At 38.6% G+C, this 15,157-nt stretch overlaps 2 protein-coding genes across 8 annotated transcripts in view; one reads left to right on the top strand and one right to left on the bottom strand.

The window, feature by feature from the left end:
• Positions 1-15,157, top strand: part of ACTN4 (actinin alpha 4) — an 80,565-nt gene that overhangs the window by 20,184 nt on the left and 45,224 nt on the right. The window contains exon 1 of one of the 7 annotated variants that reach the window (XM_016422214.2): positions 76-154. The exons of 5 other annotated variants lie outside the window; for them this stretch is intronic. The gene's annotated coding sequence lies outside the window, so the exon portion shown is untranslated. Of the gene's footprint in view, positions 1-75; positions 155-231; positions 251-15,157 lie in introns of those variants that run through there. One more of the 7 variants, XM_056796147.1, reaches the window with a different exon arrangement.
• The window catches only part of MAP4K1 (mitogen-activated protein kinase kinase kinase kinase 1), a 123,131-nt gene that overhangs the window by 65,333 nt on the left and 42,641 nt on the right, over positions 1-15,157 (bottom strand). The gene's annotated exons all lie outside the window — the stretch shown is intronic.

Raw genomic sequence — 15,157 nt, 5'->3', positions numbered from 1 at the left:
GAGGTTTCCTTCCAGAGGGGAGAATTAGAACTTACTGCTTTATTTATACGGTATCTATGTGTTGCTATAGTAATAGTAGCTCCCTGGTGAAGGGCATGGAACTGGTCTGGTCACCTCCTCCCCATCCACCCAAGACTAGAGTCAATTGGTGTGGGTGAGTGCTTCTTTTTTATGGCTTTAACAGTGAAATGTAGGAGTACCTTGGCTATAACCATTATATTCCTGAAGTTGATGAATTTCTGCATATTAGGTAAGGTTTTGGAATTTGCCTCTGTTGAAGCTTGGGGTTTCCCTTTATGTCTCTAATTTGGGGGATATTAAAGAGTGAGAGAGAGAATACCTCAGCCAAAAGTACTTACCACCGCTTTTGAGTATATGGAAACTTTAATATTTTCCTGGGCTTTTTAATGGAAATACTTCTTTTCACCAGTTTTGCTAGGCCCCTGTGCCTACTGAGATACATTGGCAGCAAGATTAGATGTTCCTTTAAGGCTAGTGATCTGAACCATTACATCTTATGCTTCTCCTTTTTCCTACTCACCTATTCTCCTTTCTGGTATACCTTCCCACCCTCCACCACAACCTACCCTTTCATACCACATTTTGGAAACTGAACTATAGGAAGGAGTTTCTTGGAGGCTATTTGGACCTAGAAAAAAGATCCTATTCCTACACACTGCTCCTCAAACCTTCCTTCCCCCAATGCTACATGCAGTGAACTTCAGAGGCAGGACTCTTGCTCTGTATCCTGCTTCATTTAATAGAGCATATTAAATGTTAAACTGTGGGGCTGAGGAGCTTGGAAAGAATTGGCATTTCTGCTACTTGTTCAGGAGTCAAAATTTAAAATAGTATGTATATATATATATAATTTCAGTAGGATAAATAGGAAATAAAAAACAGGGTTAGGGTTTGCCATCAATGTCCTAAGGCATTTCCATCTTCATTTCCTTTGATAAAAATTTTTTTGACTTGGCAGTTGAATAGTGATTTAAAGGATTTTTTTTTTTTGTTTTCACAGAATTTCACTTCTTCATTGCTTTCTTTCTATCCCCTTCATACATAATTAAGAGTTGAATATAGAAAGATTTACTTCTTTCCTACTCCCTCCCTGGTTATTATGGCTTTATTTTGTGAGTACTTTTCTGAACATGTTGTATTGCCCTAGTAGAATATCATTCCTTCCATTGTTGACACCTCATCAGACCTTAGATTCACATTTCCCTGAGCAAAAGATGTTGACAAGTTTAAGAAAAACCTCCACCTTAACATAGACACAGCTCCTATGTGTACAAAATAACCTGGTAAATCCTGCATGGCTTTCAAATTAGCCTTTGAACCAAAACATGCACTCAAGTGGGCCGAGACAGATGGAAATGCCCTTGTAAGGCTGGAGACTCCTATCTTACTTGGTGAAGATGGTGACAGCCCAGAGCTTGTGGAAATTTGTTGGACATGGGAAAATTTGGATCATTTTGGTGTGTTCTGTGGTGAATGATGCCTTAACAACAGCAGTTCTGTCCTTGATTACTGGCCTTCCATAATCTTACCCCCAAGAGAAAAAAAAAACAAAACTTTGACACACCTCAGATCTCCACTACTTTTTAGTTAAAGTCTGTGCTTTTAACAGTATGATGGAAGAGAGGCCTATCTATCAAAGTTTTCTCTTTTGAAGGCCTTTCGGGTATAATTGCATTTTGGTTTAGACAGACCAACTCCAGGAAGCTAAAAGTAAAGTTAACCAGGAGTAAATTTGAATCTCGGCTTGAATTGGCTGTTTCCTGGCTTAAAAATTATTTGTCAGTGAAGAATTTGGAAATTGTCAAGTGCCTACTATGGGTATAGCACTCTGTTGCTTTAGGGGGAGATAATATACATGGGATTTATACCCTCATAAGGGAGAGAGGTGAAACCCTCCCTTGGGGAAGACCCCAGGAGTCCATGTCAAATAAGGATGTGTTGAAGGATATTTAGCCTGATGAATATAGAGGACTTGGGAGAAATGATGGTTCTCTTCAAGTATTTGAAGAGCTTTCTGATGGAATAAGACAGTAATTAGACATGTTCTATTTGACATCAGAAGACGGAGCCAAGAGTTACGGGGTAGAAGTTGCAAAAAGGCAGATTTAGGCTTAATGTCTGAAAATTTATGTACTTTTATGTACCAGGTAGAGCCTGCTAGCCTAGATGATCCAAATTTCCTTTCTGTTATAGTTGGATTTTACAGAAGATGGCATGTTCAGTGGCTTTCTCAGGCTTTCCACTATACTGTGCTATCTTTTTGGAAAGATATAGAGACTGGCAGAGGTGGGAAGACCTCATGTCAGAAAAAATGAATTTGAGCTTTTAATTGGAAAGTCAATAAGAAACCTTTGAAGATTTTTGAGTGAAAGGAAAGACATAAACAGAAAATTATTATGGCAGGAGAGTTAAGGATAGATTTGTTGGTGATGCAAAGCCTAATTTGTGTCAAACTGTTTTCCTAGAATTTTTTTTTTTTTAATAAAACCCTTACCAATACTGTGTATTGGCTCCAAGGCAGAAGAGTGGTAAGGGCTAGGCAATGGGGGTCAAGTGACTTGCCCAGGGTCACACAGCTGGGCAGTGTCTGAGGCCAGATTTGAACCTAGGACTTCCCATCTCTAGGCCTGGCTCTCGATCCACTGAGCTACCCAGCTGCCCCCCTAGAATTTTTTTTTAATCAAATAAGGAATTCTTTTTCAAGTAATTTATGTTTTCTAGATTATTGAACCCTGGGTTTATTGAGTTTCATTGTTTTCTGATTCTTCCTTGTGTAGGCTGTACCATTATCTATTTTTTTTTGACCATCACCAAATGCTTTTGATCCTATTTTATAATATAATTTGAGATCTGAAAATGCTATTCCCGCTCCTTTCTTAATTTTAATATCTTAGACCATTTATTTTTTTCCAAATGAATTTTGTTACTTTATCAAGTTCTCTAAAGAATCATTTTGAGAGGTAATTTGTATAACATTAAAATTAAATTTGATGGAACAATTTAATTTTCCCTTTACCGATCTTTATGTCTCTTATTTTCTTTCCATTGCTAGCATTTCTAGGACTGTATTAAAGAATAGTGGGGAGAGTGGCATCCTCACTTCACTCTTTTATTGGGAAAACTTTTAGTGTCTCTTAATTGCATAGAAGATTTGTCTTTGACTTTAGATAGATACTTTTTGTGGTAGTAGAAAATATCTCTTCTATGCCAAAAAAAATAAACCAAACATATTAAGAAATAAAAGGAACAACAGCTAGATGATCCAGTGAATTGAGAGCCAGGCCTAGAGATGAGAGATTCAAACCTGGCTTCAGTTAACTCCTAGCCATGTGGTCCTGAGCAAGCTACTTAACCCGAATTGCCTGCCCCTTACCACTCTTCTGAGTTAGAACCAATACTTAGTATTGACTCTGAGACAGAAGGTAAGGGTTTAAAAAAAGTTAAGAGGAGAAATAGATAATTTAGAAATTAAAACATAAAAATGATAAAACTAAATGCTGATTCTTTGAAAAGACTAATAAGATGCATAAACTTATGCCAACCTCATTAAAAAGAAGATAGCAGAAAAACAAATCAATAAGATGAAATCTTAACAAAACTAGGGGGTGGGGGGAGAATTACCAGAATTTATTATGCCCAGTTATATATAACCCAAACTGAGAGGACAAAATGAAACTGAGAAAGTCTACCCAGGGGTACAAGGATGGTTTAACATTAGGTAAACAAATCAACTTAAAAACAAAACTCCAAATGAAATGATTATCTCAGCCAATCCAGAAAAAATCCTTAACGAAATAATAACATTCATTTAAGATTAATAGGAAAGGGATGGGGGCGGGGGGAGCTGCAGTAGGAAGCCCTGTTAGGAGGGACTATGGAAATAGTTCAAGTAGTTAATAAACAAAACAAAACCAAAAGCACTGTTAACCGTAGAGTGGCCGCAGTTGAACTAGTGAAAAAGGACCTCAGTGTAAGTGTCTTGATAGAGGTGGACTCTCAAGAAGAAATAAATGAAGTAAATGAAGAAAAAAATTCAAAAGATCACACCATGTTCTCAAATGTCAGACAGTGCCAGAAATAGGGTGAAAGTCCTTCCTTCCTTTCTTCCTCTCTCCATCCCTTCTTCTTTCCTTCTCTCTTCCCTCACCTTTCATATTAGAATTGCTATTGAGTATTGGTTCCAAGGCAAAAAGCAGTTAAGGGCTAGACAATTGGGGTTATATGACTTGCTCAGCTCTCTATCCGTTGAGCTACTTAACTGCCCCAAGAAGTCTTCTTTCCAACATAAGCCAATTTGGAATGGTATTGTTGCTTTGCCTGCAGTATTTTTTCCTGTTTAATAATAGTGACAGTTATGCTGTTTACTAGAAGATGCTCCTGAAGAAATGTATCTTGAACCCATTTTTCCAATAGTGAATCTAGATTTCTGCTGATTATCTAACCCTGCCTTAAGAGACAGGGATCCTTAACTTCTTTTTATGTCAGGGACCCTTTGACATTTGGATTCCTTAAATGTATAAAATAAATTACATATAATTAAAAAGGAAGTAATATTGAAATGTAGTTATTTTTATTTTATTTTACTTATTTTTAAAATATATTATTTATATTACTTTATTTTATTTTTTAAAAGTTCATGGACTCACTGCTAGGTTTGTACCCCAAAGAGATAACAAGGAAAAATATGTGAACAAAAATATTTATTATCTGCACTCTTTGGTGGCAAAAAATTGGAAAATGGGGGGGTGTCCCTTAATTGGGGAATGACTGAACAAATTGCGGTTTCTGTTGGTGATGGAATACTATTGTGCTAAAAGGCATGATGAAATCCATGTGAACTGGAATGACCTCCAGGAATTGATGCAAAATGAAAGGAGCAGAACCAGGAGAACATTGTACGCAGACACAGATACACTGTGGTACAATTGAATGTAATGAACTTCTCTACTAGTAGCAATGCAAGGATCCAGGACAATTCTGAGGAACTTATGAGAAAGAACACTATCCACATCCATAGAAAGAACTATGAGAGTAGAAACACAGAAGAAAAACAACTGCTTGATCACATGAGTTGATGGGGATATGATTGGGGAGGTAAACTCTAAATGATCACTCTATGCAAATATTAATTATATGGAAATAGGTTTTGATCTCTGTAAAACCAAGTGGAATTGCTCATTGGCTATGAGAGGGGGGAGGGAGAGAGAAGGAAAGAACATGAATCATGTAACCCTGGAAAGTTACTCTAAATTAATTAACTAAATGAAAAATTTTTTAGAAATTTCATGGACTCCAATCCCTTCCTAGGGGCTGTTTTGATGAGTCATTTGACCAGGTCATGAATCCATAGTGGTATTTGGAATTTCAAGAGTACATAAAGCAGTGTAACGTGATTCCAAAGTTGAGACTTTGGTGGAGACCTTTGGCATCATAGAAAGTGTTATACTGAAAAGTCATCAAAAATTACCTGATAAAGAAGTTCTCAAACCTTTTCGTTTCAGGACCCCTTTATATTTTTAATTATTGAGGACTTCCTCCAATCCAAAAAAGCGTGTTTATAAAGATATGGATATGTCTGTATATAGATATTTATATATCTTTTGTATAATATATTGGTAGATAGATATTTACCATATTAGAAATAAAAACTTCTTGGTGTTATTGTGAATATAGTTTTGACCTCACAAGACTCTCTGAAAGTCTTGAAGAATCCCTCAGGGGTTCCTGGATCACACTTTGAAAATGATGAATCTATTCAAATTCCTTCATTTTATATAGGGAAACTGAAACTGAATAGGGAAAAGAACTCACTTGTTAGAACCTAGCACTCCTGAATTTCCTCTTCTGCTACATCAGCCTGTGTCTATATGGCCTTGTTTGAAAGTGTAGGTGATGGAACCAACATTTATTTTCTTCATAACTGGTGGGAGGTGCCTACATTCCTCCTTAGACAAGCACAAACTAGATATTTTCCAGATTGATGGTCTGAACTCAGCTGAAGAATTCTCAGATTGAGATGTGTGTTGACTATAGCAACTGAGGCTGGAGTGTTGCCTTCTTGCCTTTGTTGCTTTTTAATAAACCCAGAAACAACACAGAAGGGAGGATATTTATGAACACACTGATCTATGTTCTTTACTGTTAATAATGGTAGAGACAGGAGGGCCGAAGTTCACCCTGCTGTCATTTGCCTATTTGGACTTTGCCAAATGAAGAGTCGTACAAAGGTCTCAGGCTAATGCCAAATAATTTAGTGAGTAAAGGTCAACTCTGTAGGCTTACTTCTTAATCTCCTTATCAAGGAGAAGAAATCAGTACTTGATTTTCCACTTATAGGCTTACCAAGAAAGCTGTGTACTTTGAGCTTACTTCTAAGGAGCAAGAGAGTAGAGGGAAAAGAGAGGGGTGATTGTGGTAGAGTTTGATAGGAGGCTCTAGAAGTCTGTTTATGAATGAGCACCGTTTTAGTCTGTTGTAATCTGTCACCTGGTTCATCAGTAGAATAGGTTTCAGAAAAACTTTGTGGTTCTGGGGTGAGGAACACTTCTCTTCTTCCCCTTCCCTCCACCTTTGAGAACTAGGTAGACAGATTATTTGACTCTTCCAGGGGGCCAGCTAGAACCTTTTTCTGGTTGGCAGGTGTGCTCAGGCTGGACTTGATAAGATCTTAGGATCTAAACTGAAGGGCAGTGTCAAGATCCTTCACCTTGTGATTTTTTAGAGGACAGGATTTGAACCTGGAATTGTGACTACAAAGCCACTTTACTTTCCACTTTCCTGTGCTGCTTTGTAGAGCTAGAAGAGGTCTTTGATCATCTAGTCTGATCCCTGTAGCCACACCAGGGAGCATTAAAAAATTTTTTTTAATTTAAAAATATTTTTCCATGTATACGTGATTAATTTTCTTTCCCTCCCCCATCACCAGCCAACAAGCAATTCCACTGGATTATACAAATGTTATCACTTTATTTCCATATTATTCATTTTTGCTATCGAGCCATTTTTTAAAGCCTAAACTCCAAATCACATATCCATGTATACATGTGATAAGTGATATCATATGATCTTTTGCATTTCTACTCCCATAGTTCTTTCTCACAAAGTGGTTAGCATTCTTTCAGAGAACATTTTCAAATTCTTACAGTGTATGTGCCGGACACTGGGAAAACAAATAGAAGCATAAAGGAAGACAGTCCCTGGCTTGGAGGAGCTTACAGTTATGATGGGGGGAAAAACAACTACAAAAGGAAGCAGAAAAGCTGGGGTAGAACAGGGATGATAGAGAATGAAATCTGAAGTTTTAGGAATTGAGCCCGGGGAGAAATGAAGAAAGAAGCATGACTGGCCTGGGCAAATGAAAGTTCCAGGTGAAATTGACCAAAAGGCTATAGGGACACGGTGATTTTTTCATATGTCCACACCACCCAAATCCAGCCCCCTTTTCTACCACAAGTTTTTTTCTGAATCCAGTCTAAATTGAAAATCACTTAGCTTTAAAAATTGGAGTTTTATCAAGTTCTATTACTGATTTGGACATTGCACATTTAAGAAAACCTGGAAGCTTCATTGTAGGAAACAATAAACTCTCCCCTTGTAATTTTAAACACTGTACATTGATAGAAACTTTTTGATTCAAGGACCTCAAGACACCTTATAAACAGGTTCAGTTTCCTATTTGACAGATAAGAAGATCGATCAGTGAGAGACTGTAGAGGCTGTGTGATTGCTCTAGTATGATGAGTGGGCAGTGGATTTGTGTTTCAGCCCCAGTTTTACAAATTAGTATTGACCCTGGTATTGGAGACCAGACAACCCTAGCAGTTTGTGTTAAAATATAGTACATATAGGTATGCTTCAGAAAACCAACCTTATGTGTCCCTTCTTCATGAAGCATTAAGTACTGGGAAGCATCTGAGAGACAGGGTAGAAAGTAAACAGGTAGGTCTCCTTTCTTCTGCACTTGCAGTTCCAGAAAGGTCAGTAAGTTGTGACCTTTCACCTCAGGAAGGCCACATCCCTTAAAATGATTTAGTTCCTAGGCCAGATATCTCTAAAAGACTATAACCCAGATCTTATAACCTGGGGGGGGGGCTTAGAAATACCAGATTTTGGGGATTTTGAACAATCAGTTGATGGATCTTTTTGACTGGAACATAAATACTTCTGAAAAGCTGATTATGCAGATACAGATACTGTATCCTGAATCTCATTCCATTTAGCAAGTCTTTATTTAGCAGTTGCTCTGTTCTAACACATCATGGTGTTACCAAGTAACACCTCTATGTGGGAGGGCACATAGAAGAAACATTGTGAAGTTAGAAATGATATTTGGCAATAGATTGACTTGTACAAAGAATAAATTGAAGTTGACACCCAAATGGCCAGCGTAGAGAATACCTTTGATAATAGTAGAGAATTTATAAAAAGGAATGGATTTTGGAGAAAAAAGCTAGGTGGTTTAGTGGATAGAGATCTAGGCCTGGAGACAGGAGGTCCTGAGTTCACATCCAGCCTGATACATCTTAGCTCTGACCCTAGACAAGTCACTTAACCCCAATTGCCTAGATCTTTTTACTCTTCTGTCTTAGAAATTGTGAAGATTAAAATTAACTCTCCCCTGCTTGTGAAGATTAAAATTGTAACCCCTGCCTATTTTTAGATTTAATCCCCAAAAGTGTAAACATTCCACTTAATCATTAAATGGGAGGCTTGGGTCCCATGTGTGCAATAGTGGGTGACAAATCAGAATTTAACTGCCCCTGGGCAGTCTTGAAGCTTCAACTGTGATTGGTAGATGTGAAATTAGGGGAAGACACGGGAAGTGATGCAAAGGAAGCGTCTTTAAAAGGAGCTGTTACTTCCTGTAAGGGACAATTCTTCATTCTTTGGAAGTGGACACTGGAGACAATTCATTCTTTGGAGTGGAGGCTGGACCCAAGGCCCTGTTCCTGGTGAGACTGTTCTAAAATATCTTCCTTTGAACTGACATGTGGAGAGTGAAAAGCTGACCCGTAACTGCTGAATTTCCTGGAAACAAACAAACAAAACTAACCTCAGGAGAGACTTACTTCTTCAGAGAGATTTCCCCAGGTCCTCAGCTTTGCCCAGGCCTAAGGACCAACTCCCTGCCCAGATTGAGCCAGGGGGCCTGAGTAAATGACTTCGTGCTTAAGCTAGATATCTTAACCTATCCTCTCTCTGATTTTCTTACTTCATTTCACTCTTTCTACATTTTATAAATTATAAATAAATCTCTTTGGAATAAATTAAATTTTCCACACTCTAAGTAATCCAATTCAACCCTTTTAAAATTAACTCCTTTCCCCCCCCTTAAAAAATGATACTTGATATCGATTCTAAGACAGAATGTTATGGGTTTTCTTAAAAAATGAAAAGAAACAAATAGTTCTTTTTTGCACATGTTGAATATGAGATTAATTATAGGACATCCATTTCTCTGTCCAGAAGATAGTTAAGTGACTTAGAACTAGTTTGATAAGGAGACTTGTGCTGAGTATATAATATTTCCATGACTCCTGCCCAAAAATATACAGTCAGTGGCTCCCTGTTTTATCTCTGGGACAAGATACAAACAAATAATCTAGCTTAATCTTCCTTAATATTTGTACACTGCCCTTTAGCCCTCTGTGGTTTTCTCCATTTGTTTCCACCATTGTTACAGAATGTCTTCATATTCCATTAACCAGCCACGGTTTGGAGAGACAACCTGCTTATTTGAGAATGTGACTCGATATAATAGATTTGTATACTCAAGAAAGAGCTTTTGAAAAGTCCCACATAGTAACCTATATCAAATTGCTTACAGTCAGGGAGTGGGGGGAGTAGGGAAAGGATAGAAAGAATCTGGAATTCAGTATTTTAGGAAACTGGTGTTAGAAATTATTTTTGCATGTAATTTTGAAGAAATAAAATATTGGAAAAGTCCCACATTTACCCTGATTGCCTTAAATCATTAAAGGAGACTTCATTGCAAATATATTGGGAATTTGGAGTTGCAGTGCAGAACCCAAAGAGGATGTTTTGCACAATAATTTATCTATATGATGCTATTTGCATCAGTGGCTTCTTCAAACATCCTGGTAACAAAAGGAATCTTTGGTTTGTTACTTAAGGTTGTTTAAGAATTTTCAGAATATACTGACCTTTCATTAACCCTTTGACTTTGATTTTCCAGTCTGCTTTTGTGGTTATGCTAATAATTTTTGGCATCTCAATCCTTTTTGGACCATGATTTTGACAGCTTTCCTTTCTCACATCATAGCCTATAGCATGAGCCCTATTAGAAAGAGAATTGTCCCAAAACCTTTTACTTGAATTCTACCAGCAATTCTGCTCCTCATTGGGATGTTCTGGATAGGTCCTCCCTTTACTTTTTGACTTGTGCACCTCTTTGGGGGTATTCTCCTCAGATTACCATTCCTGGTCCAAATTTCCTGAAAGCAAGGGTTTGGCCAATCTTGCATAGGATAAGGTTGGAAATGTTGGCTTATTATATTTTACCAGTACACCATTTGCATTTGAAGGGAAGCAATTCTTGGCCATCACAAATCTTATAGCTGCACACATTTACTGTCTGCTTTCCTCCTGTGGCTTACCACCCACAGTGCAGGCTAAGGATCAAAGGCTCCATCAGAGGAGGGGGAACCAGGTTGTTTTCTTGGCTGTGGAACCAGAAACTCCTCTTTTCCTTCCCTCCTTTTGAGAAGGGCCTCTGCTTAATAATGCAGCTTGACCTGATGTCCTTCCCTTGATCCCCTCCGGATATAGTGATATGGCTTCAGGGCAGGCTTCCAGACCTACCCATTTGGAATAGAATTTATCTTTAATTCTCTGAGGAAATAAGGTGTTGACATCCTTTCCTCTACTAAAGGAAAGACTTCTTAACAGTGTATTTTCCTTCTGAGCTTTGTTTATGAACATCTCTGTGGAGTTCTCAGAGCTCTTGGCATTTGTGAATTCTCTAGTGTAAGGACTGTCTTTTTCTAATGGATATAACTAATGGAACATGTAGGTAAATCTAAGAGTTCTGGCTTTAGAATCAGAGGACCTGGGCTCCAGCCCAGCTTCTGACAATCGCTCTTAACTAGCTGTGGGACTTTGAACAAGTCAGGTTCTCTGACTCAGGCCTCAGTTTCCTCACCTGTAAAGTGATGCAGTTGGAATAGATGACCTCTAAGGTGTATGATTTCCATAATCCTTTTTCTTTCAGGAATACTTAATAATTAATTCAGTCACTGAGAAAAAAGGATATTGGACCTGATTCAGTCACAGAGAAAACAGGATATTGAACCCGAGTACAGATTTGATCTCTGACATTTACTAGTTGGCTGACTGCCCACAAGTCCCTTAATCTCTCTAAGCCTCAGTTTTCTCATCTGTAAAATAGTATAATACTAACTGTAGAATTATATTCAGAGTGGTTGCAAAACTCAAATAAAATGCATTAAAAAGTGCTGTGTATATAAACTTTAAAGTACTATATAAATGTCAGCTATTATATCAATATCTTTTTTAAAAAGGGTAGAAGATTGTTTTTTGTTTTTTGGTTGTTTTTTTTTTTTAAGTTAGGACTAGGGCAGCTGGGTGGCTCAGGAGAATGGGAGCCAGGCCTGGAGATAGGAGGTCCTGGGTTCAAATATGTCCTTAGTCACATCTAGGTTCATGACCCTGCCTGAGTCACTTAACCCAATTACCTTGCTTTTACTGGTCTTTTGCCTTGGAACTTAGTATCAACTCTAACACAGAAGGTACTGGTTTTTTAAAAAGTTAGAGCTTGGAATTGTAGTTGCTCATTCCTACTTTCTTAGTAAAACTGACAATTCATTACTTCAAAGGAAGTTGATTCTGTTAGGAAGTCATAAATTTATTCTGAGAAAAAGTCTATTAAAATTTTTTTGTATCTGAAAAAAATTAACTGAGAAGAGGACTGTGTAATAGCAACAAGATCAGCCATCAGACTAGACCAGTGGTAAAAAACTTTTTAGAGACTTCATGCCATGCCTCACCCTGAGAAACCAAGTGCAGCTCCTTCTCTGCCCCCCCCCCCCAAAAAAAAAGAGGGAGAAAGTGCTCCCTTTGGGCGGCTGAGCAGAGGGACAGATGATGTCAGGCACAGTGGAGAGGGAAAAGGAAGCAGCTCTGCCCAAATCTCATTGCCTTTCTAGTAAGGGCCCGTGGGGGTGGCCTTGTGCCCACAGAGAACACTCTGTGCCATTAGACTAGACCATGGATATCCTTGGGAACATAATTAGGCAATATATGCAAAAATACTTTGCACATAGTTTAAAGTATGGCCCTTTTATGGCCAGGTTTTCTCAGAAGACCTGCTTTTTAGATTTAACCTTGTCATAATCATTGTCCTAAAGTTTAGAAGTGGTAGAAAGGAAGGAAAGGGGGAATAAACAATTATTAAGCATTTCTACAAACTCTCAAAACAGTCCTATGAAATAGATGCTACTATTATCCTCATTTTGCAATTGAGGAAAAACGCATATGGTGAAGTAACTTGCCCAGGGTCATACAGCCAATGAGTAACTGACACCAACTGTGAATTCTAGTCTTTCTGACTCCAGGCCCAGCCCTCATTCCACTGTGCCACCTACCTACTACCTAAGATTATGTTTTTGTTGAAACCCTTATCTTCCTTAGAATTAATACTATGTATTGGTCCTAAGGCCAGGAGAGGGTAAGAGCTAGGCAATGGAGGTTTAGTGACTTGCCCAGGGTCACACAGCTAAGCAGTGTCTGAGGCCAGATGTGAACCCAGGACCTCCCATCTCTAGACCTGGATCTCAATCCACAGAGCTACCCAGCTGCCCCCCTAACACTATGTTTCTGGTCTATTTTCACTGACAACTTCACTTAGAGTGGGAACAGCTTGTCTCAGTGGGAACTGCTGGTCTGAAATTGCTTTTGTTCTGGTCCTCCTGTGGACCAGTTGCTTGGAACAGGGAAAACTATTTGCTCAGTCTTTCCTTTGGTAAACATGGGAATAGCTGCACAGCTGCTCTGCTTCTGGAATTGCCTGGATTTTTTTTAAAACATACAAAGGCAGTTGGGCTGTACCTTTATTTTATGAATCACACGTAATAGCCTGTCATAAATTATTATTTGCTCTACTTTACAGAACACTTAATTGGGATACTACTCCCATGCAAAATAAGAATGGATTTGAGTTGGGATTGTTTTAACACACTATCCTAGCTAGACATGTCATTCTGCCCATATAAGGCAAACTCCTCAGGTTACTTTTTACCTTGGCGGCATCACAGGAATGTCAAAGTAACAAGGCCACCTCAGCATAGCTCTGATTCTGCCTCTGCCACCTGATTCACCAAGCCTATCACATGGCTTGTTATCCTAGCCATTTCCTTTTTGCCCTCATGAGACTGCTGGAGGCTTTGAAGGCCACTGCTTCAGAAATGCTCCAGGGACTGACTTAATTTTCAGACTTTTGAGAGATGCAGGACACACCTGAAAACATCATCTGACCTAAAATATTTAGGCTTTCCTTGAATTAACCATTTTAGGAGACTTTATAAAGATTTTTCTTTCTTCATTGATCATAGGCCCAGAAATGTTATTTATTCTTCTTTCTCCCTGGTCCTTACCCTATAAAGGTAAAGTAAGCTCACAAGCATACCCAGCAACATTGGTGTTTCTTCCCTATAGGCCATGATCCTTACATTGCCTGTAATTGGCATCTCCTTCCATAAACAGCTTCTCTTTTTACAGCAATGTGTGAAGTCAAAACCATCCTGGCAGGGCACTTTCCAGGCTTTGTTCCAACTTGGCCTAACTCCATTCCACAATGATGGTGGCAACACCCACCCTTTATGACTGATATGTGGTTTGGCAAGAGCTTAGCAATCTCCTTCCCACCCCTTTTGACTCCCCTTTTAGGAAGACTATAGGTAGGGCAAGCCCAGATGATAATTCACACCTGTCATCTTGCCAGGGCAAACCATTTTCATGGAACAATTATGAGTCAGAGGTTTCAGTATTTTTTACTGGCTCCTCCCTATCCTATAATTACATTTGGGCTAAAAAGATTTGTTTTACTTGTTTAAAAATCTGCCCAAGACGTTGTTCCTGATACCTGCTGGTTCAGGTATATAGGGTAGGGTACTTGGATTTGCAATATTGAAGGCTATGTCCCTATTAGGACCCTAGAAGATCACTCAGAATCCAGAATGGTGCCATTTTATTTCCTATTCTATACCTCATATAGTCCTGGAAATGCTAATGCCAGGAAATAGGCCTGATTATTCTCTTGATTACTCTGCTCACCCATGAGGCCAAGAAGAAGATTGTATAATTTTAATGCCACAAAATTGACTATTGAACTCTTAGCTTGGAATTTATGGTCTTAAGTTCCCTCCCAGATGCCCTGGTAACTGTGCCTCGTTGCAATTGTAATAAAGGGCAGTGTCTGCCCTGTCTGAAGAGATCTCAGTGGGCTCTGTGCCAGCACTGGCCTATTCAGAGAAGAGAGAGTTGATCATGTTGATAGCTGCCCTAAATTCTATAAACCTTAAAGTTGCCCTGTTTCTAAGAGGCTCATCTTACTCCCAAGCACTATCAAGAGGGAGGTTAGTTGGGGAGAAGATACTGGGATGAATGTCTGAAATAGTGAACATCTATGGCTTCTGTTTCCTGTGTCCTGTGTAAGGATACATTCCTCCCTAACCCAAACTAAACACAGAAGCCTTAAAAGGCTATTTGGAAGGCACTGCACAACATTTATAAAAAAATCAGACAACACTCATTGATTGTAGTTTTTTCTGACACCAGTGGACTTATTTAGCCCCCTACCCATTCCATGCTACAAGTTCAGTGATATACCATGGATTTCACTTGAGTGAGGACACAGAATACTGTTGTTCTCAAACCAGTCTTTTATATATTTATTGATGAACAATTTATTTATTTATTTGGAGTGTTTTTCCATGGTTGCATGATTCATGATCTTTCCCACCCTTCTTCCTTCCCTCCTCTCAGAGCTGACAAGACATTCCACTGAGTTATAGACCTATTTCTGTATTATTTATATTTGCAATAGAGTGATCCTTTTAAAGTCAAAACCCCAATCATATCCCCATTGAACCACGTGATC

Source organism: Monodelphis domestica, chromosome 4, assembly GCF_027887165.1.
Source record: "Monodelphis domestica isolate mMonDom1 chromosome 4, mMonDom1.pri, whole genome shotgun sequence".
Classification (NCBI taxonomy): domain Eukaryota; kingdom Metazoa; phylum Chordata; class Mammalia; order Didelphimorphia; family Didelphidae; genus Monodelphis; species Monodelphis domestica.
This window is presented reverse-complemented; position numbering and strand designations above follow the sequence as displayed.